Raw genomic sequence first — 22,714 nt, 5'->3', positions numbered from 1 at the left:
ACTTCTTCCCATGCTGGGCAAGGAGTGTTGGCTGGTAACTCTAGATCTCAAGGAGGCATACCTGCACGTCCCCATTCGACCCAATTGCAGAAGATACCTCAGATTTCTTGCAGGATCAGAGCATTATCAATTCTCAGCATTGCCCTTTGGCTTATCTAATGCGCCCAGAGTATTCACAAAATGCCTGGCATCAGTAATCGCTCACTGCAGACTACAGGGAATCCAAATTTATCCATACCTGGACGACTGCCTGCTACAAGCGGACAACAAAAGCAAGCTGACAACAGATTTACAAAGGGTCATTTACTTGCTACAAGCCCTGGGATACACAGTCAACTTACAAAAGTCAAGGCTGATACCATCCCAGACAAGAACATTCTTGGGCTGAATTGGACACAGTAAAACAAATGGCATTCCTAACTACAGAAAAACAAAAAGAACTCCTTCTTTACTTCTTGGCATTAACAAGACAGAACAAACTAACAGCAAGAAAAGTTCTGCAGGCCTTGGGCTTCATGGCATCGTGCATAATCTTGGTACCACATGCCAGACTGCATATGAGAAAACTACAGTGGTACCTAAATAATTTATGGTCTCAACACAGGCACAGCCTAGAAGCAGAAATACCATTAATCCCATGCCTAAAACAGGAATTCCTCTGGTGGGCCCAAGCATGCCAGTCAAACCCAGGCCTACCCTTCCACAAGTTTCAACAAGCCAAACCATCACAACAGACCTCAGACCTAGGATGGGGCACATGCTGGACAAATGCGCATAAGGATTGTGGACTCAGGACCAGCTGCACTTCCACATAAACCAAAAGAAATGCTGGCAGTAAAACTGGCAATCCAAAAATTCAGACCATTCCTCAAAGAAGGCCATTTGATGATAAGGACAGACAACACCACAGTCATGTGGTACATCAACAAACAGGGAGGCACTCATTCATACTCCCTATGCAGAATGACTTTGGACCTTTGGAATCTGGCTCTCAGCTACAACATCCAGTTACAGGCAATATTTGTACCGGAAAAGAGAACACCCTAGCAGACATGTTAAGCAGAACCACCTCGGATGCTCACGAATGGATGCTACACCCAGACATCTTCAAGACCATCACAAAGAAATGGGGAATGCCACAAATAGATCTATTCGCTTCCCTCTCAATCACCAGCTCAAAAATTCTGCACAAGGACATTCCACCCACTTGCATGGAAGGTGGATTCTCTTTCCTTCAGCTGGACAGGTCTGACAGCATATGCATTTCCACCTCTTCCCTTGATACACAAGGTATTACTGAAAATCAAAGAGGAACGCCCAAGGATAATCCTGATAGCTCGAACTGGCCAAGCCAACACTGGTACCCACTGCTGAGGAGCATGTCTCGGAGAAAATGTGGTCAATACCCTGATGCCTTTGTTGTTAACTCAGAACAACTACAGCATCATGCATCCAAACCTAAAAACTTTACAGCTGACTGCCTGGAACATCACATAGCAGCAACTAAGCCAGATCTTTCCCAAAGGGTTAAAGACATTATCCTTGAAGCCCGCAGACCTTCAACAAGAAGGAACTATGCAGGAAAATGGAAAAGGTTTGTCATTTGGAGTACTGAAAGAGGAAAAGATGTGTCGAATATAGATATTGCAAACATTCTGGAGTATTTGTCAGAGCTTTTACATACAGGCCTGTCCTATTCCTCCATCAAGATACATGCATCAGCTATTTCAGCAGAATACAGCTTTGATCCACCTGTCTTTTCACATCCTCTACTCAGGCAGTTCCTCAGAGGGATCAAGAATGTAAAACCTCCAAGGAAACCACCATTACCAGCATGGGACTTGAACTTTGTGCTAGAAAAGTTGACACTCCCTCTCGAACCAGCAGCAACAGCAGATCTACAGCACCTATCATGGAAAACTGCTTTCCTACTGGCAATTACCTCAGCAAGGAGGGTTTCGAACTACAGGCCTTAATGGCAGTACAACCCTTCCTAATCTTCCATAAAGATAGGGTGTCCATGAGAACTAATCCTACATTTATGCCTAAGGTGGTATCCAGAGTGTCTTTAAACCAGGCAATCCACCTACCTACCTTCTTTTCCAATCCACAAAACAGAGGGGAAAGAATGCTGCATACCTTGGACGTACATAGACAGCTACGCTACTACCTGGACAGAACCAAAAGTAACAGAAAAACTGACCAGCTTTTGGTAGCCTATGCAACAGGGAGGGAAGGAAAAGCAATTTCCAGACAGACAATCTCCAAATGGATAGGAAATTGCATAAGATTTTGTTACTCCTTCCATGGAAAACCAATTCCGCAGAACATAAGGCCTCATTCTACAAGGGCTACAGCCACTACCACAACTTTCTTACGAGGAGTGGCAACCAAGGACATTATTGAGGCGGCTACTTGGACCTCCGTGCATACATTTGCCAAGCATTATAATTTACCTCTATATTCTAGATCCCGAGCAGGGTTTGCCACTGCTGTATTGCAAGGGATCCTAACCACACCATAATTTTATCATCCTCCTCCCCTAGTTGGCTATGGTATTCTACCCAGTTGTTATGACTGCAGATGCATCCATGAAGGACATAGTACAGTTTTGTACCTACCATAAATGTAGATGTCCGAACTGGATAGCATCTGCAGTCAGGATTACCCTCCCTCCTTCCCCTCTGTGGTACTCCTAGGGTATTTATCCTCCTAATAGCTAGCTGGGGAGGGGGAGTCTCTTATGGTGTATTTATTTGTATATGTACATACATGCTTATTTTTTGTGTTTGCCTTCTATCTTTTTGGAAACATTGGCATTTATCCAAAATTTAGCCTTCCAAGAGGGCAACTGGCATCTGGGGCAAGAAACACTGAGGAAAATGGCGCGGCTGATGCCTTTATACCAAGACCAGCAGAGATGACGCCAGGTGAAGTGCGACATCAGCGGCCGACCCAGACTTTGAACTGCCGACCAAGGGCTGCCTGACGACAGGACAACCCAGTTGTTATGACTGCAGATGCTATCCAGTTCGGACATCTACATTTATGGTAGGTACAAAACTGTACTTTGTGTACACTTACCATAAATGTAGATGTTCGAGTGTATTCACTGTTGCAGTCCTGGTTACCCTCCCTCCAGCCCCCTGACTTCTCTTGGCTCTACCTTTCTTTCTTTTTTGGTAATAGATATATTTTTTTCATGTGTATTTGCGTTTTGATGGGGGTGTACCATACCATATAATTGCTTCCTATTGTGGGGGCACCTGACATCTGGGGCAAGAAAAACTGATGTAATGGCATCGGCTGCTTGTTTTATACCCCTGGCGACCTGATGTCATAGAAGAAGCAATAGCATCCAACGCAGAAATCTGAAGACTCTGGTATTCAGGCCGGCTGAGGGCTACCTGCAGGCAGATAACCCAAATGTGATGACTGCAATAGTGAATACACTCAAACATCTACATTTATGGTAAGTGTACACAACTGTACTTTCCACCTCCCTGGTATATAAACTTTGTTTTTCCAAAACTTACTTTACAATATCTGCCTCATTAAATTTCTGTACCTGGAAAACTGTTCTACTGGTTGCTGTTAACTCTGCCAGGAGAATTTCAAAGCCTCAATCCCTAATGGCCATTCCTTCCTTATTGTCCATAAAAATAGGATCTCCTTAAGAGCTAACCTTACTCTTGTGCCAGAAGGTAGTAAATGAACTGTCTCTCAACCAGACCATCCATTTGCCTACATTCTTTCTTATTCCACAGAACAAGGGTGAAAGACTCATTCATTCCCTCAATGTGCACAGAGAACTAAGATTCTGCTTTGACAAAGCAAAAGCTTTAAGGAAAACCAACCATCTCTTCATCACCCTCCAGGTTTCCAAACAGACTGTATCCAGATAGAGCTCAAAGTCCATCTCCTGTTACTTCTTATATGGCAAGTCCCTGTCTTTACTCATAAAGGCTTGACCATTCTGCTCAACTGGTGCCTTCTTCAAAGACATTGACTCCAGATCTTTCCCGGAGGCAGCCACCTAATCATCTGTTCACACCTTTACTAGACACTGTAACATGGATACTTTTTCCAGATGTGGAACCTTCTTTGCTAGATCTGTACTATTAGCAGTGGTAGACAGCTCTCCTGTCTCCAACCATCCATCCATAACTTGTAGCTTTGGAAGTCGCCCATCAGTATTTGAATACTGCCACAGTGATCTAAGGAAGGACGTAGTACAGTTGTGTAAGAACTTACCATAACAGTAGATGTTCTTCTGATCACTGTTGCAGTATTGCATCTCTCCCTCCAAACCCCTTTTATTTTCTCTCTCTTCTTGTGGTTTCTCTATACCTTGTGGAGCATAGGGAAAGAGTTATTTTCCCCTCTTCTTAGCTGTACCAGTTCTTTATTTCTGTTTGGGCTTTTCCAGGGTCTCCTGGCTCTAGATAATCTGAGGATCTTATGCTCATGCATCCATTTATATACCCCCATGGCCAAGGGCTCAGGTCACATGCTGAACAAATAATGTGTAAGGAAGTTTTGGGCTTTGGTGAGCTGGCTGAACTTCAGGTTAGCTCAGGCAAGTTAATCCATCAGTTTTGGAATACTGCAACAATGATAAGTAGGACATCTACTGATACTCATCATTAACATTGCCTCTGTGGAATGTGGGCTCTGTGCCTGAACAGCCAACCCACATTGGCAGATTTCTAGAGCTTAGAATCCCCTCCTCTGACTCTCTGTGGTAGGGACTTGGCTAAGCCATTCCTGTTAGGGGAAGTCTGACCCCTGTCACAGAGTCAGTTATGCAGTCTTAGTCTTTAGTGCCAACAGTAGGACTGTCACAGTTGAATCTCCTCAGCAGCATGCTGTGGTGGATTACCACTTCTAGACTCAGCTAAGATCCCTTTGGGAACGTCCCTTCCTCTTTATTTTTCTATACTTTTGTTTTCTTTCTGTTTTACTAAAAAATACATGTGTGAACTTTTTATTTTAATATTCTTGCTGTTTTCTACTGCTGTGAATTTGTCTGGGAATTAAGATTGTTTTTAAGCAGTCGTGGGGCTTTTTTTTTTTAAAGTGTGTTATGACTTGTACTGGGAAACTGAAGTCCTGTGGTGTTAGTTGAACACTAAGAACTGTCTTTTGGCAGGGTGTCAAGAGGCCTGTTGTTTCTGTTGCTTATCTGCTTAATTTTGATGTTATGACAGGAAAATATTGAATTTTATGTCCTTTTCATTCTTCCTCAACCCATGGGTTAGGAGCCGACTTGGCCTAATACTCCAGACTTTGGCTCCAACTCTCCAAGCTCTTCTGTCTACCCATAATGCCTTAGTCCATTTCCATTACCTCAGATCTCTTTTACTGCCATTGTGCTCAGAAGCAGGTTCTTCTCTCTGGCTGGTATATAGTGAATATTTGTAAGTTAATCCTTTTACTTTATTTTCAAAGTTGCTTTTCCTGTCTTAGCTGTTAATATCCATCATCCCTCCTAGAGATTCTGATGCCAGTGGGAATTACTGTTTTTTATATATGGTACTCTCTCTCTTACCATAGCTAGTATTCTATTTACCTTTTAATCAGGTTAATCTTTTTAAGTTACCAATGTTGGTAAATATTCTTTTATATCTGCTTTACCTCCTTTAAAAAAAACATGCCTTTTTCCTTTAACTGTGCTGTTTATTTACATTTGTAGCCTATATTCTTGGCTTTTTTTCTCTTACATGTCAGATAAACAGATGGGTTTCAAAAAATGCATTTCTTTTGGGCATAAGATCCTGAATTCAGATGTCCACAAGGAGTGTGTTTATTGCCTCGGAGACAAAAAACAAAAACCCATGACCAGTACTACAGAGTACCTGACTCTCACAAGTTCATCTTCAAGAATCCTACTGCGGATCCAGAGACCATTTCCCAAGGACCAAAAGGCATTAAGGCTACAACTGCCAAAAATCCTACCCCATTCCGATAGAGATTCTAGAACCTTAGACAGATGGGGTAAGAAGGTTTACACTTCTGCTCCTCTGTCCATTAGGAATTTAAATTGCCAGCTTCATATGTTAATATATCAGCAGCATATTATGGGACTACTTAAACAGAAAATGATGTTGATTCCTGACTGTATTGAACACAAAGACTTGCAAGATTTAATGCATTCTACAGAACAAGTTGGTAAACATACTTTGCAATGTGGTTTTGATGGTTTAGAAGCATCTTGCAGGGCTGCTGTCACTGGGTCTGTACTTAGAAGGCATGCTTGGCTTAAGGAACAAAACTTCCCAGATCATGTTAAAGCTAAACTACTGGATGCATCCTTTAAACCAAGACTGCCTTTTTGGCAACAAAACAGAGGAAGTCCTCAAAAAGATGGAGGAAAAAGCTAAATCTATGCAAACTGTTAAAGATTTTCTACAAGCCTCCCAGATTCAGTAGGCATTGGCCTTCAAAGAACTGGTCCTTTCCAGTCCCTTCCAGGCCTTCTCAGTCCAAACCCAGGAACAGCAGTCCACCAAGACTTCAGTCTCAGGCTACGCACAGATCTAAGCAGTGGGGGCCTCCCACTTTCAAATCAGGGAGTAGTAAGCCACCCCTCTACGGAAAAATGTCACAATGACTTAACCTTAACCCTCCCAAGCCGTGCTCAACTACTTGCTCCCTTAGGAGGAAAGCTCGCCTTGCATGCAAAAACTGGGAGCTCATTACCCAGGACAAATGGGTTTTGAACATGTTTTCCCGAGGATACAGATTCCACTTCCACAAACTACCAACCCCAAATGGTTGGCCAGACCTCCCCCCAAATCAATGGATGGAGGCCCAATAGAAGGTTCTCTTTCTTCTCAGTATCAGGGCTATTTAGCCGGTCCCAGCAGAACTAAGGGGGACAAGGTTTTTATTCAAGACTTTTTCTGGTAATCAGAAAAGAAAACTCCTGGTGTCCTATCCTGGACCTCTCTATTCTCGTTTTTATTCAAGACTTTTTCTGGTACCCAGAAAAGAAAACTCCTGGTTGTCCTATCCTGGACCTCTCTATTCTCAACACCTTTCTGGTGGTTCCAAAATTCAAAATGCTAACTCTTCAACAGTTTCTTCCTGTGCCAGCCAAGGATGCCTGGCTGGCAACCCTAGACTTGAAGGAAGCTTACCTACACATCCCAATAAGCGAATCCTGCAGACAATACCTACGGTTCAGGGCAGACTCCATGCACATTCAGTTCTCTGTACTTCCCTTTGGCTTATCTACTGTGCCCAGAGTGTTCACAAAGTGTCTAGCTCCAGCCATTGCATTTTGCAGGCAGAGAAATATTCACATTTACCCATACCTGGACAATTGACTGATTCAGGCAGAAAGCCAGGACTTGCTATTACAACACCTGGCATTTGTAAAGAAACTTCTAACCTCACTGGGGTACACCATCAACGAAAAGAAATATCACCTAGTACCTTGCCAACAGATTGTATTCCTGGAGCAAGCTTGAACACAACTTCCCAGATGGCATTCCTCACTCCGGAGAAACAAGTTCATTTGGCAACCTACTTCAAACTATTGGCCACAAAACCGCAGCTATCTGCAAGGAAAATACTGCATGCTCTGGGGTTCATGGCCTCTTGCATTCTGCTAATTCCATATGCAAAACTGCATATGAGGAAACTCCAATGGGATCTAAAAAGTTTATGGTGTCAACATTCTTAGGACCTGGAAACAATGATTCCTGTCATTCCTTGTTTAAGGACAGAGTTCCTTTGGTGGGCAGAGGCCTGCTACCACAACAAGAGACTCCCTTTCACTCTATCCCCTGCCGCCCAAACCCTAACAACGGATGCATCAGATTATGCATGGGGGGCTCACATGGCAGGGCAGTGGATTCAGGGCAAATGGAACCCAAGACAGATGCACCTGCGTATCAATCAGAAAGAAATGTTAGCTGTACAGAATGCTCTGACAGCCTTCAAAGACCTTATTCTTCCAGGACAACTGTTGGTAAAGACAGACAACACCACAGTTATGTGGTACATAAACAAGCAGGGGGGAACCCACTCCTACCCTCTCTGCAGACTAGCCATGGCTCTGTGGCACACAACCTTGAGCTATCAAGTGCACCTATAAGCCCAATTCCTGCCAGGCAAACTAAATTCACTGGCAGACGACTTAAGCAGAAATCTCATTGACCCACACGAATGGAAACTTGAACCCAAAATATTCAACCTCTTGAGGAACAAATGGGGGACCCCAAAGGTAGACCTGTTTGCCTCCCCTCAGAACTACCAGTTGAACAAATTCTGCATCAGAACTCCCCACAGTCAAGCTTGGAAAGTGGATGCCCTGTCCTTTACCTGGGAAAGCCTCTCGGTTTATGCCTTTCCCCCTCTGCCTCCCCTCTTGAAGGTTCTACTAAAGGTCAAACAGGACAAGCCAAGAACAATACTGATTGCACCAGACTGGCTACACCAGCACTGGTGTACCCCCTCTTGCGCAGTCTGACACTGTTACAACCATGGCACCTGCCTCAGACCCCTTCCCTGCTGTCCCAGCAGGCGGACCAGATTCTGCGCCCTCAGCTTCAAACCTTGAACCTTGCAGCCTGGCTAATTCCATGAGCTCTCCTCTGGCATCCCTCAGTAAGCAAGTGTCATTCTGGAGGCAAGGAGGCCTAGTACCAGAAAATCCTATGCTGAAAAGTGGAAAATATTATTCCTGGAGCCAGGCTCAGGGGATGGCCACAATGTTGCCCAGCTTACCCCATATTCTAGAGTACTTAACAGAAATGCTCCATATTACCCCATATTCTAGAGTACTTAACAGAAATGCTCCAAAAGGGCCTATCCTTCTTGTCAATTAAGATTCATGTCTCTGCCATTTCAGCACATTATAATACCGAGCCACCCCCCTTCTCTCATCCCTTGCTAAAACAATTCCTTAGAGGGGCCAAATATTTAAGACCCCCAGGAGAGCTCCCAGTCCAGCCTGGGACCTTAACTTTGTATTGGAAAAGCTCACTCTTCCCCCCCCTTTGAGCCAGCTGCAACAGCAGAGTTGAAATTCCTTTCTTGAAAAACAGCCTTACTTTTAGCCATCACTTCAGCAACAAGAGTGTCGGAATTAGAGGCCCTCATGGCTGTGGGAACCCTTCATTATCTTCCATACGGACAGGGTTTCCCTCAGGACTAATCCTTCCTTTATGCCCAAGGTGGTGTCTAGTGTGGCCCTAAACCAGTCCATTCATTTGCCTACTTTTTTTCCCTAACCCACAAAACAAAGGGGAACGGATACTGCACTCTGTGGACGTGCACAGACAACTTAGATTCTATTTGGACAAGACTAAGCCTCTCAGAAAATCTGACCAGCTGCTAGTTGGCTTTGCTGCAGAGGCAGAGGGGAAGGCCATTTCAAAGCAAACCATTTCCAAATGGATAGCCTGTTGCATTCATTTCTGCTACAAGCACCATGGAAAACCTACCCCACAGGGGATAAGATCACATTCCACCAGGGCTGCATCTACCTCTACGGCATTTCTCAGAGGAGTCCCTACCAGGGACATCCTAGAAGCTGCTACCTGGAGCTCTGTACATACCTTCACCAAGCATTACCACCTGCCTATCTTTTCTAAATCCAGAGTTGGATTTGCCACAGCAGTCTTGCAGGACTTAATAGCTGGCCCTAATGCTCTTTAACTACCTCTTCCCTTCCTTAGCTTTGGGAATCAACCCAAATGTGATGACTGCAACAGTGAAACACGAAGAACATAGTACAGTTGTGTGCACTTACCATAAATGTAGATGTTCGAGTGTATTCACTGTTGCAGTCCTGGTTACCCTCCCTCCAGCCCCCTGACTTCTCTTGGCTCTACCTTTCTTTCTTTTTTGGTAATAGATATATTTTTTTCATGTGTATTTGCGTTTTGATGGGGGTGTACCATACCATATAATTGCTTCCTATTGTGGGGGCACCTGACATCTGGGGCAAGAAAAACTGATGTAATGGCATCGGCCGCATGTTTTATACCCCTGGCGACCTGATGTGATAGAAGAAGCAGTAGCATCCAACGCAGAAATCTGAAGACTCTGGTATTCAGGCCGGCTGAGGGCTACCTGCAGGCAGATAACCCAAATGTGATGACTGCAATAGTGAATACACTCAAACATCTACATTTATGGTAAGTGTGCACAACTGTACTTTCCACCTCCCTGGTATATAAACTTTGTTTTTCCAAAACTTACTTTACAATATCTGCCTCATTAAATTTCTGTACCTGGAAAACTGTTCTACTGGTTGCTGTTAACTCTGCCAGGAGAATTTCAAAGCCTCAATCCCTAATGGCCATTCCTTCCTTATTGTCCATAAAAATAGGATCTCCTTAAGAGCTAACCTTACTCTTGTGCCAGAAGGTAGTAAATGAACTGTCTCTCAACCAGACCATCCATTTGCCTACATTCTTTCTTATTCCACAGAACAAGGGTGAAAGACTCATTAATTCCCTCAATGTGCACAGAGAACTAAGATTCTGCTTTGACAAAGCAAAAGCTTTAAGGAAAACCAACCATCTCTTCATCACCCTCCAGGTTTCCAAACAGACTGTATCCAGATAGAGCTCAAAGTCCATCTCCTGTTACTTCTTATATGGCAAGTCCCTGTCTTTACTCATAAAGGCTTGACCATTCTGTTCAACTGGTGCCTTCTTCAAAGACATTGACTCCAGATCTTTCCCGGAGGCAGCCACCTAATCATCTGTTCACACCTTTACTAGACACTATAACATGGATACTTTTTCCAGATGTGGAACCTTCTTTGCTAGATCTGTACTATTAGCAGTGGTAGACAGCTCTCCTGTCTCCAACCATCCATCCATAACTTGTAGCTTTGGAAGTCGCCCATCAGTATTTGAATACTGCCACAGTGATCTAAGGAAGGACGTAGTACAGTTGTGTAAGAACTTACCATAACAGTAGATGTTCTTCTGATCACTGTTGCAGTATTGCATCTCTCCCTCCAAACCCCTTTTATTTTCTCTCTCTCTCTTGTGGTTTCTCTATACCTTGTGGAGCATAGGGGAAAGAGTTATTTTCCCCTCTTCTTAGCTGTACCAGTTCTTTATTTCTGTTTGGGCTTTTCCAGGGTCTCCTGGCTCTAGATAATCTGAGGATCTTATGCTCATGCATCCATTTATATACCCCCATGGCCAAGGGCTCAGGTCACATGCTGAACAAATAATGTGTAAGGAAGTTTTGGGCTTTGGTGAGCTGGCTGAACTTCAGGTTAGCTCAGGCAAGTTAATCCATCAGTTTTGGAATACTGCAACAATGATAAGTAGGACATCTACTGATACTCATCATTAACATTGCCTCTGTGGAATGTGGGCTCTGTGCCTGAACAGCCAACCCACATTGGCAGATTTCTAGAGCTTAGAATCCCCTCCTCTGACTCTCTGTGGTAGGGACTTGGCTAAGCCATTCCTGTTAGGGGAAGTCTGACCCCTGTCACAGAGAGTCAGTTATGCAGTCTTAGTCTTTAGTGCCAACAGTAGGACTGTCACAGTTGAATCTCCTCAGCAGCATGCTGTGGTGGATTACCACTTCTAGACTCAGCTAAGATCCCTTTGGGAACGTCCCTTCCTCTTTATTTTTCTATACTTTTGTTTTCTTTCTGTTTTACTAAAAAATACATGTGTGAACTTTTTATTTTAATATTCTTGCTGTTTTCTACTGCTGTTAATTTGTCTGGGAATTCCAACTTACTGCTGTGCTGTCTGTATGCTTAAGATTGTTTTTAAGCAGTCGTGGGGCTTTTTTTTTTTAAAGTGTGTTATGACTTGTACTGGGAAACTGAAGTCCTGTGGTGTTAGTTGAACACGAAGAACTGTCTTTTGGCAGGGTGTCAAGAGGCCTGTTGTTTCTGTTGCTTATCTGCTTAATTTTGATGTTATGACAGGAAAATATTGAATTTTATGTCCTTTTCATTCTTCCTCAACCCATGGGTTAGGAGCCGACTTGGCCTAATACTCCAGACTTTGGCTCCAACTCTCCAAGCTCTTCTGTCTACCCATAATGCCTTAGTCCATTTCCATTACCTCAGATTTCTTTTACTGCCATTGTGCTCAGAAGCAGGTTCTTCTCTCTGGCTGGTATATAGTGAATATTTGTAAGTTAATCCTTTTACTTTATTTTCAAAGTTGCTTTTCTTGTCTTAGCTGTTAATATCCATCATCCCTCCTAGAGATTCTGATGCCAGTGGGAATTACTGTTTTTTATATATGGTACTCTCTCTCTTACCATAGCTAATATTCTATTTACCTTTTCATCAGGTTAATCTTTTTAAGTTACCAATGTTGATAAATATTCTTTTATATCTGCTTTACCTCCTTTAAAAAAAACATGCCTTTTTCCTTTAACTGTGCTGTTTATTTACATTTGTAGCCTATATTCTTGGCTTTTTTTCTCTACCATGTCAGATAAACAGATGGGTTTCAAAAAATGCATTTCTTGTGGGCATAAGATCCTGAATTCAGATGTCCACAAGGAGTGTGTTTATTGCCTCGGAGACTGTCACCTAGATTCAAACTAATTAGTTTATTCAACTTTTAATCCAATGGCCTTGGCTGACCGAAACAACAAATTAATATTGAAGGGACTCCTTTCTGCTAGTGCTGCATTTTCAGGGGCTCAACCCCCCTCTAAAGTGGTCAAAGCTACTATGTCGGAACAAAGAAAACTCTCCCTTCCGAAGTCCCCCATGTCTTCATTGGAGCAGCCTCCACTCAAAATTCATAAGATCTCTGATCTGACAGCGTTGGATCCCAAGACTTGACCTTCGGATCTGAAACTTTCAGATCAGAAATTTTCAGATCCAATAATTATATCAGCAAGTCCAATGGCAGCTTTTTCGGATCCTGGATCCTCTGATCCAAAATCTGGCACTTCTCTAAGCGGGCATACAGCAGAGTATACAGTTATACCTATATGTCCTGATCTGAGGTCGCCATTGTTAGACTCCTAAGAAACATTCAAGACCTCCATCCACTGCACCTCCAGATTCTCCAGAGGTTTATAAGAAGCAGATGTGGATAGGATGATGAGCAAATGTTTCATAGCTCAGATCCAGATGGAGGTCACACTGCCTCTGTCCCCTATCACATCCATCAGCCTCCTTGTGTCATCCCACACTATTCTGTGTCCTTCTCCGATCTGTCCAGTTGTTTTGGAGTCCCAGGATCCAAAATCCCGAGAGGTTCAGAGTCGGAGCCATTCTCTCCCTGCCCCTCAGAGCATCAGTCCTGGACAGTTTGGGTCTGGTTCCATGCTCAAGGCACAGATCTGAGGGTGATGTAGATCCCCCTTCGTTGGGATTCTTTTCACTCTTTTCTTCATTGCTCTGATATTTACAACTGGGTTAACACTGCTGTGGCCATTTGTATTATTAAACTACTATTTTACTGCAGATTATTTGCATTTTTGTGGAGATCTTTTTAATTTCTGACATGGGAATCTCTAAGTAAAGGTGTATTTATATTTTTTTAAACCGTTTCTGTTTGATTTAAGGGCATATATTTGATTTTATATCACTGTTTGGACTAGTTAATTTTACTTGGTACTGTGACTGTGTCCGTGGTTTACTACACTGCAGATTGTAGAACAAGGCATAGCATAATTTAAACTGTTTCCGCTATATTTTGTACAGTTTAGCCTATTTGCTCTATGGAACATAGTTTAGTTTTTTATTATTGCTGCCATTAGTCAGCCCTTAATAGTGTCAGTATATTATTTTGGCTGGTGTTTTTCCCTAAATTTGATTGTTCCTGATGCGGTTGGCTCTCCCCTCCCCATCTAATCTAGTTGCATCTAAAAACAAAAAAAATCAAGAACGTGCCGTCAGCCTACAGTTTGAGAGTCTTTTGTTGTCTTAAGCTGGCCCGCAGACCCCATCACCCTCGAGTGTGATCCGTCAGCCCTCTGTGGTACAGTGTTCAGACACATCCTCCGGGGCTGTTCCAGTACTTTATACAGGTGCAGTGGAACCAAGCCCTTTAGGTGCAGGAGAGGTCTGGGATGAGAGACCCCTTACCAGACATAATACTGTCTTCCCAGCTATTTTGTTCTCTAGTGTAGTGCATAGTAAGTATAAACAAAATCTTCACCACAGAGCAGGCCGTCAGTTTATTACCATTTATAGGGTTGCTGTGGTTTCCTTAGCTAAGAATGTTTTGCAGTCAGCTAATCTCTGAATAGGTTATGCTCCTCTTCAGAATGACTATGGGGCTGCCATCTTTAGAGATCAGTCGAATGCTGCAAGTTTAGATGGAGATGCTGATACAGACAGTAGTGAACACTCTTAAGTCCATCTGGTCTGATTCTTCAGAGGAGGGTGAAGAGGTTTAAAAACAGAAGCAAGTGTTCACTTTTCCACAGTTGCTAGCTAGCTTTAGGGGTGTATTAAACCAGAAGCAACCTGTGAGATATGACAGAGGTTGGCAGAGTTTGTGATCTTATTGAGGATGAAATTCCAAATGTTTTGGCTGTTCCTCTTCTCTTACCCACCTGCCTTAGGAGATGTCTATAAAATTGCATGTAAAACCCCTTTGGCTACTGAACAAGTTCCTAAAAAGGCTGTGAGTAAGTAAAGAATTTACTTTAATCTTGTAGCTGTCTTTGCTCCTTTGTCAGCAGACCTAGCAGTGGTTTCTCCAGTTGCAGACTCTGAACAAGAGATCCTTGGCTTCTTCTAACTCTGTATAACTAGATAAAATTGGTAAGTAGTTCAAATATGGGGGAAGCTTCAATCTAGTAATTTAATTTTAAATTGTGAGGCGTTCATGTGGACATTTATTTTGCAATGTGCTTTAGATGATTTTTCTTTTTGTTTTACTGCTTAGCAGAAGTGTTGTATGAATGAGATTATTTCTAATGTGACTCATGTTTTGAAACATGCTTCGGGGAGTGTCTTGGAAGGTGTGGACAGACATGCAACTGCTTCCTTTGTATTAAGAAGCTTTGCATCGTTACATAGCCAGAATTGTATGATGATTTAAAAAATAAAAATTTGAGTGCTCCTTTAACTTCTGAATTTGTGTTTGGTCCTGCTGCTACCCAGATTCTCAAGCAGTGGGATGATAGAGGTAAATTGATGCATGGGGTGTCTAGAATGTTTCATATTCCCAGCTTCTTCCCTAACAAGGCGCCCAACTTCAAAGGGCAGAATAAAAAAATACATAGCCTAACAATAGTCTGGTACCAAGAGATAATGTCAGGAGGATAGTGGTTCCAAACCAAATAAAAGGGGTTCCTTTCTCAAGAAACAATCTTTTCCCTGCTAAAGAATGACTATGCCAGGACCCACAGGAATTCCATCCCTTCTTCCTGTCCTTCCTCCCCAGGCTTTAGCTCAACCCAGCAGCCTGACCACAAATAGTCTATGACAGGTGGGTGCTGAGAATAATTCAGTGAGGATACTGTTGGCATTGGACAGAAAATCCCCCCCACCCCTTCATGGAAATCCCCTCACATTCTCCAGACCAAACACCCCTGTCCTCTCCAGTACTCCTTCATGAGTTACAAGAAGGAGTTATAGAACCATTTTCTGCACCAAAAAAGGAAAAAAGGATTTTACAACAGAATCTTTTTGGTTCCCAAAGAGTAGCTATATGGAGACTAGTGTTGGAGTTGGCATACCTGATTACCATTCTGAATGTACATATGTTCAAAATACTCACCCTGCACACAGTTATACCCCTTCTTCTGGACCACTGTTTCTTGGTGACTTTACATCTGAAGGGTACCTATCATGACATGCTAGTTGCTACTCAGTTAAAGTTAAACCTACAAATTCCCTGTCTCTCACTCTCACAAAGAATTGTTTTCCAGGGATTTATGATGGATACAGAAAAAAGTATGGCCTTTTACCGGAAGACATAGTCTTGACTGTTCAGAATATTTTCTGGAATTTCTCTCTTCAAGAAGCTGCCTCTGCAAGAGAGTTATCAAAATTTTAGGCCTCTTGGCATCAGTGATCGTCATGACACCACAGGCCAGACTCCACATGAGAAAGATTCAATGGTACTTAAAAATTTGTTGGTCTTAGCACCTCCTTCCCTTGGGATTCCAGTTACTAGTACTGTTTTTTGTGGAACAAGAGTTGCATTTATTTGTCTTTCTACCCGTCTATCATTTTTTGGCTGGGTTAGTTGCACTAGGCTAGTGCCCTCTTCTCAGGGGAGACCTGAGGTGGTATTTCTGTTACTAGGGGAAATTTGACCAGGGTATTGGAGTACTTCCTCTGTTGTTTTCAGTAGGTGCCATGGGATCATTTACATCCACATGAGCTACCAACTCAAGCAGATAGGACCTCAGATTAACATCTTATTCAAAGGACGACACACTTGAGTACAGCACCCCCCCCCCCCATGCTGCATTGCAGTGACAGCTGTCCATCTGCTTGGTGTCAGAATAGACACTTGAGAAGGTTTTTGGCCATTTTGAGCCCTGTAGAATCTCAGATATGGACTTGATTGTTGAAAAGACTCTTGTCCTGTCTGTTTGTATGTTTACAATGGTTGTATGACTCTTTTTTTTTTTTTTGCATTGATTGATATTTTGCATAGTGTGGTTATCAAAGTTATTTCAGTAACAAAAGTATACAGAAGCCCTTGTTCCCCAGTTGGTGTATGGAGCTCAGATGAGCATGATGCTAATGCAATCGGCTTTAACAGTTGATTAAACAAAGATTGCTTTTCACATCCCCTTGGGCTGGATTTGTCACCGACTGAAGTGTGAATAGCAGTGCCTGACCGGAACAGAAGTCCTTCATTATGGCATGACATGGCAGAATAGAAAAGCTTTCTTTGCAAGGATGGGCTTCTGCCTAGTTCATGTCTAGTCTTTGAGTGTTTTGAGAAGACAGTTGGAGAAGTTCAGGTGGTCCTTGTGCTATGTCCTGCTGTGGAGTGCACTGTGATGCATTCCATAATCAGATTCTGGTCTAAAGTGTTGGTGTATCAGGTTGCTTTTCTCAGCCATGTACTTATAGACACTTTGGAGGCTTTCTGGCCATTTGGGGGCTGTGTGTAATCTCTGATAAGGCCTTTATTGTTGAAAAGACTCTTGCTTTTCTAGGTAGATTGTGAGCTGCAAGGCAGAGTGAGGGTATCTGTCATGCCCAGTACATCTGGTAGAAATGCTAGGAGCTGATAATTAGAGTCTTGTGAAAAAAGATGTCCACCTTTGGAAAAACAGGTCCTCTTTGATGGGTCACGTGCTGTGAAAGGAATAACTGGAATGGAGGCTCATAGGAGGGGAGGTGCAAGTTTGATGTTCCTTTTTACAAGTTGTATAGCTATAAATATAATTATATATAAATATACATTTATTGGTAAATATATTTTAAATTTATGTAGTCTAAAATATATATTTATATTTATATACAGGTATATTTATATAGCCTATAAATGCTCTATCCCAGGCATAGGTCCCCTCAAATTGTATATTGTATGATCCAGGTTATTCTCATTAGAGGGGTAAAATGTAATTATCAACCATGGAATGGGAAGACCAGTCTATAACCAAATGAGGTAAGTTATTTTAAGAACAAAATGGGAAATTCACTAGGCTTAAAATGGCCCAGAAGTGCATCTAACCCAGTATTTACATATGAAATTATAAGAATAACTGCTTTTTGTAGCACCTATTCTGTCTCTGATATTTCTGAGGGTTCAGATGGAGAATACATTAGAGAGTATGGCATTAGAAATGAGTCCCATGGAAATAAATGTACCAGCGGATTAGTGTTGTCGCCTGAATGCCAGTATGACCCTAAGAGATGTTTATTTATTTGGTATTTGTTCACTGCGAATATCCGACTAGGATAATATCCTTTTTTCAGTGGGGGCCCACGGAGAAAAGCTCAACATTCGCATAATGTGGTTACAGTTGGTTATTACAAAGCCTGATACAGAAGAATGACGTATTAACTATGTAAAAATTCATCTTCGGTTCATAGCATTGTGAACCTGTTCATACATGTGCAAATTTTTGTACAGCTATAACAAATGGAAAAAGAACATTGTCAATAGATAAAATATTCACAAGTTGCAGTTGATAGAAATGAACACACTGTGAGTGCACTCTTTAGAACAGAGATGACTGGATAATATAGCCTAGACAAAAAAAATCTGTTCTTTGTCTGAGAAATAGATTTTACTAATTCCTTCTTTCCAAAAATAGTCAAAGTATGCTGCTAGTAGATGGAGGGGGATACTAGTTCAGTCTGGGGTAGTGCAGGAGCTGAGCCAAGTTTCATTTAGGCAGAGTTTTAGTTGTTTGAAGTTGGAGAGGTTAGAGGTAGATCTAATTTGCAGAGGCATAGAATTCTATTTTTTGACACGATCTGAATAGAGACTTTGGTAATAGGATTTTTAGGGTTTATGTATGCTGAGGTTGGGGGTTGGTATAATGGTTAAGATGTTTATCTCACAGACACAAGGTACAGAGTTTGATTCTCACCTTTGAGGGAAATTGGCTAGGCTTAAAGTAGGCCACAATGGCAGATAACCTTGTACGAACCTGCGAACATATTTAGAAGATGTTCATTAGATCAAAGTAGTTTAAGGTGTTAAGACTGGAAATAGGAGTAAAAGAAGGGCAGTCGTCAGATTTGTGAATGTGTGGAGATAAGCTGTGTATAATCTAAATGGTAAGGCAGTCCAAGCCAATTCAAAGCCTTAAGGATACAGACTGATGCCTAAGCTCTCCTAAAAATAGTGCAGAAGTTAATGGCCTTTATGAAATATAGAAAGCTGTCGCGTGTTTCTGCTACTGAGGCTTCCCTACCTGAAAGAAGCAGGGAGGTAGCTTTTCAGGAAGATGCAGATTCCTCTAGCATTGAAGATGAGGAATTCACAAATTTACCCAAATTCAGACTCGCATGGTATCCTCTGTTCAGCCTGCCTCCCATGTCCTTTCTTAAGGGGATACCCTGCATAGAATGAAGGTTGTTTTCAGTTGGAAAAACAAACAGTTCTCACAGGCTCAGACTGCTTGCAGGGAGCTGCTAAGTTTGCTTTCATCCAGGCCACTGGCTATTCCCTCTGTTCATTTAGTACTGGAGGATGTCTTTGAAGACGTTGCTTTACACCATGATTCTCTACCCCCTGTTCCTAGGAAACCAGACAGGTTTTAGTGTCCTTGATTCTCTTAAGCACCTTAACAAAAAGGCTGATCCTTCTTGGGTTTCCATTGAATCCACAAAGGGTGTACCTAAGAGACCAACCAGACATCCAGTGGCTAATGACAGAGAAATTAAGCATTTAGACACATCTGTGAAAATCTTATACCTCTGCCACCTTGGCAGTGATGGCTTTGAATCACCAATTACTTATGCTAAAGTACCTTGAATCTCTCCAGGACAAGATTCTAGCTAAGGTAGACTACTGTGGATAGAACTTATGCAAGGAAGTTCGGAACACAGCCAGGGAAGCTTTACAAGTCTCCAGACATATTTCTTTTTGGTCCTCCAGCAGAACACACTTTTGAGCTTTTTAAAAAAGGAAGCAAGTCAGAACTGTGAAGGAATTTTACCTGTTTTATACGCCAAGGGTACAGTAGGAATTGCCTGTCAAAACCTTGGACTTTTCCCCTTAGACAGGAGAAGACCTCCCAGTAGTGAAAGACTCAGACAATCCAGGAAATGACAGCCAGAATAGTCGCACAGAACCAGGAGCTCCAAAGAGCCCACCAAGCACAAAGGCCAACTGACCGTGTTCAACCCCAGCCTCCCATATCCCTACCCACCTTCCCCTCCAAGCCTTTAGCTGGATAACTCTCCTCCTATCTTCCTAACTGAAAGGATGACCATCACTAAGGACCAGTGGGTCTTCAGCATTATGGGGGGATACTTGTTGCAGTTCAGAGAAATACCACCTTTCTTGGACATTCCAAAACCATCAAAAGAGAAGGAAAACCTCTTACCTCCTGTCCTTGGGGAACTACTCCACCAAGGATCCATCCAGCTTATCCCTACAGGGCAGACAAGAAAAGACCTCTGTTTGAGACTTTTTCTAATCCCAAGAAAGGAGGGCATCTAGAGGCCCATCTTTGACCTCTCAGAGCTAAGTAAGTTTTTCAGCATTACAAAATTCATTATGCTTACATTGCAAAAACTACTGCTGATGATATTCCAAGATGCCTTCATGGTCACTCTAAACCTAAAAGACATTTACCTCCATGTCTCCATAGCAAACAGTCACATAAAGTACCTACGGTTTGTAACAAGAGGTGCTGACTTCCAGTTCTGTGCTTTACCATTTGGGCTTATCTACTGAGTTCAGAGTTTTCACAAAATGTTTAGCTCATTGTAGAACTCTGAGAGTCCATATTTCCCCTGACTTAAACAACGGTCTCATTCAAGGAAAATCCACATCAGAAACCCTAGATGCCTTGCAGATCACTGTAGACGGCTTTCAGAGGATAGGTCTCGCCTTAAATATTCAAAATCACAAACTTGTCTTGAAACAAAAGATACTCTTTCTGGGAACCCTCATGGATTCAGTCCAACAGAAAGCCTTCCTTCCTCTGCACAGGATTACTTTCCTGACAGGCAGTCTGACCAGTCGGCTTCCAAGGCAACTCATCTCAGCAAGGGAATTCCTTAGGATACTCTGATGCATGCCACCCTGCATTCTTATGATCCCTCTTGCAAAGTTACAAATGAGAAAATTTCTGAAAAATGCTTGGGGGACAGCATTCTCAACCCGTAGAAAACCCTACTGCCTCTCCTTCCTTGTCTGAAAAAGGAACTCCTGTGGTGGAAAAAAACACAATACAGCAGAACGCAGGGCTGACTTTCTCTTTACCAGAAGCAAACATGACCATCACCACTGACAGTTCAGATATAGCTTTGGGATCCAGATAGGATCCCTGAAAGTGCAGGCCATTTGGTCTCCTCAGCAGAGAAAATTGTGCATAAATCATAAGGAGCTACTAGTACTCTACCTGTCCATGAATGTTTTCCAGCAGAACTTCCAGGGACCCTGTAAATCTGGACAGACAACACCACAGTGATGTGATACATAAACAAATAAGGGGAACTCTGCCCTAGCCTCTGTTCAGCCTTTCCAGGAAGACTTTATTGCGGATCAGGATATAGGGCTAACTCTCACAGCGTCTTATATTCTGGGTCAGAATAGTAGAGTGACAGAATCTGTAAGCAGGGGTCTTCCAAGACCCCAACAAGTGGATGAGTAAGTGAGAGAGCTTCCTGCACCTAACTATACAATGTGATAGACAGATCTGTTTGCCTTCCACCACAATAAACAATTACAGAAGTTCAGCTCAAGAACTCAACAGAGAGGAATTTGGAAATAGATGCTTTCTCTTTGACATGGACATACTGGTTTCTGTATGCATTCCCACCCTTAGTCCTGATCCCAAAGATACTGACAAAAGTCAGGGGGGAAAGACCCAGCATGATCTTAGTGATCCCCTTCTGTCTGAGACAACACTAGTTCTCCCTCCTCCTGACATCCAGCATGAGGAGATTTCCTCACCCTACTACAGGACGTAGATCTCCTCAGCCATGCCAAGGCATCTGGTTTTCCACCCCCTCCTAGTCACCCTTGGTATAACAGCCTGGAGGATTGAGTTTTGATACCAGGGAATGCACTCTACCCCAAGGATATGCTTTCCATTCTAAGAGAAGTAAGGAAACTAAATACCAGGCAGTCATGCCTGACAAAATGGAAATGATTTTCCATCTGGTGTCGTAGCAAGCATACCAACCTTTCTCAAGCAGACATTATCTCAGTCTTACAGTACCTGTCAGGCCTGTTTAGACAAGGCCTTTCCTATTCCAGCATTAAAGAGCATGTATCTCCCATATCAGCTTGCCTGCACAATGCTCCACCTGATTCACTTGAGACCACCTGGAAGGAACCCTGTTCCAGCGTGAGATTTTAATTTTGTGGTAGAAAAACTAACATTACCAGCCTTTGAACCTACATCCTCAGCCTGCCTAACGATGTTCACCTAGAAGACCACCTTTCTTGTAGCTGTCACATCAGCTAGAAGAGTCTTAGAGCTACAAGCCCTCGTGTGTGAAGAAACTTTCACTATCTTTCACAGGGATAGGGTAACCCTTAGAACAAATATGTCCATTATGCTTAAGGTAGTATCAGAACTTACTCTAAACCAGGCTATCTACCTACAGTCTTCTTCCCAAATCCACAGAACATGGCAGACCAAGTCATCCACTCCCTGAATGTGCACAGACAGATCAGGTACTATCTAGACAGGACAAAACCACTACTACAACTGAACAATTATTGGTGGCTTTCTTAGAGGGTAAACAGGGCAAGCCTGTCTCCAAGCAAACATTTCAAAATGGTTAGCAAACAAGTTCTGCTACTCGTGCCATGAAAAAGAGTTACCTGGGCACATTAAGGCCCACTCCACCAGATATGGGGTGACTACCACTACTTTTCTCAAAGGAGTCCATACCTAGGCCATCCTAGAGGCTACTACATGGAACTCAGTGCACACCTTTACAAAACACTATAACCTAGGCAATATGTCCATAGTTAGACCAGGTTTTGCTATTGCCATCCTACAAAACCTTACTTCCTAGGGTCATACAAATGACCCACCTTTTAACTTTAAGCTTTGAGAGTCCTCCCAAGAATTAGTACTGCATCTTTGACTATGAAGTCAGTTGTGTCCCACTAACCATAATTGTAGGTGT

At 42.6% G+C, this 22,714-nt stretch overlaps 1 protein-coding gene across 2 annotated transcripts in view; it reads left to right on the top strand.

The window, feature by feature from the left end:
- PLAA (phospholipase A2 activating protein) overlaps positions 1-22,714 on the top strand; it is a 749,216-nt gene that overhangs the window by 499,150 nt on the left and 227,352 nt on the right. The window lies entirely within an intron of this gene.

This window comes from Protopterus annectens, chromosome 2.part0 (assembly GCF_019279795.1).
Source record: "Protopterus annectens isolate FY-2018-M chromosome 2.part0, PAN1.0, whole genome shotgun sequence".
Taxonomy (NCBI): Eukaryota; Metazoa; Chordata; order Ceratodontiformes; family Protopteridae; genus Protopterus; species Protopterus annectens.
This window is presented reverse-complemented; position numbering and strand designations above follow the sequence as displayed.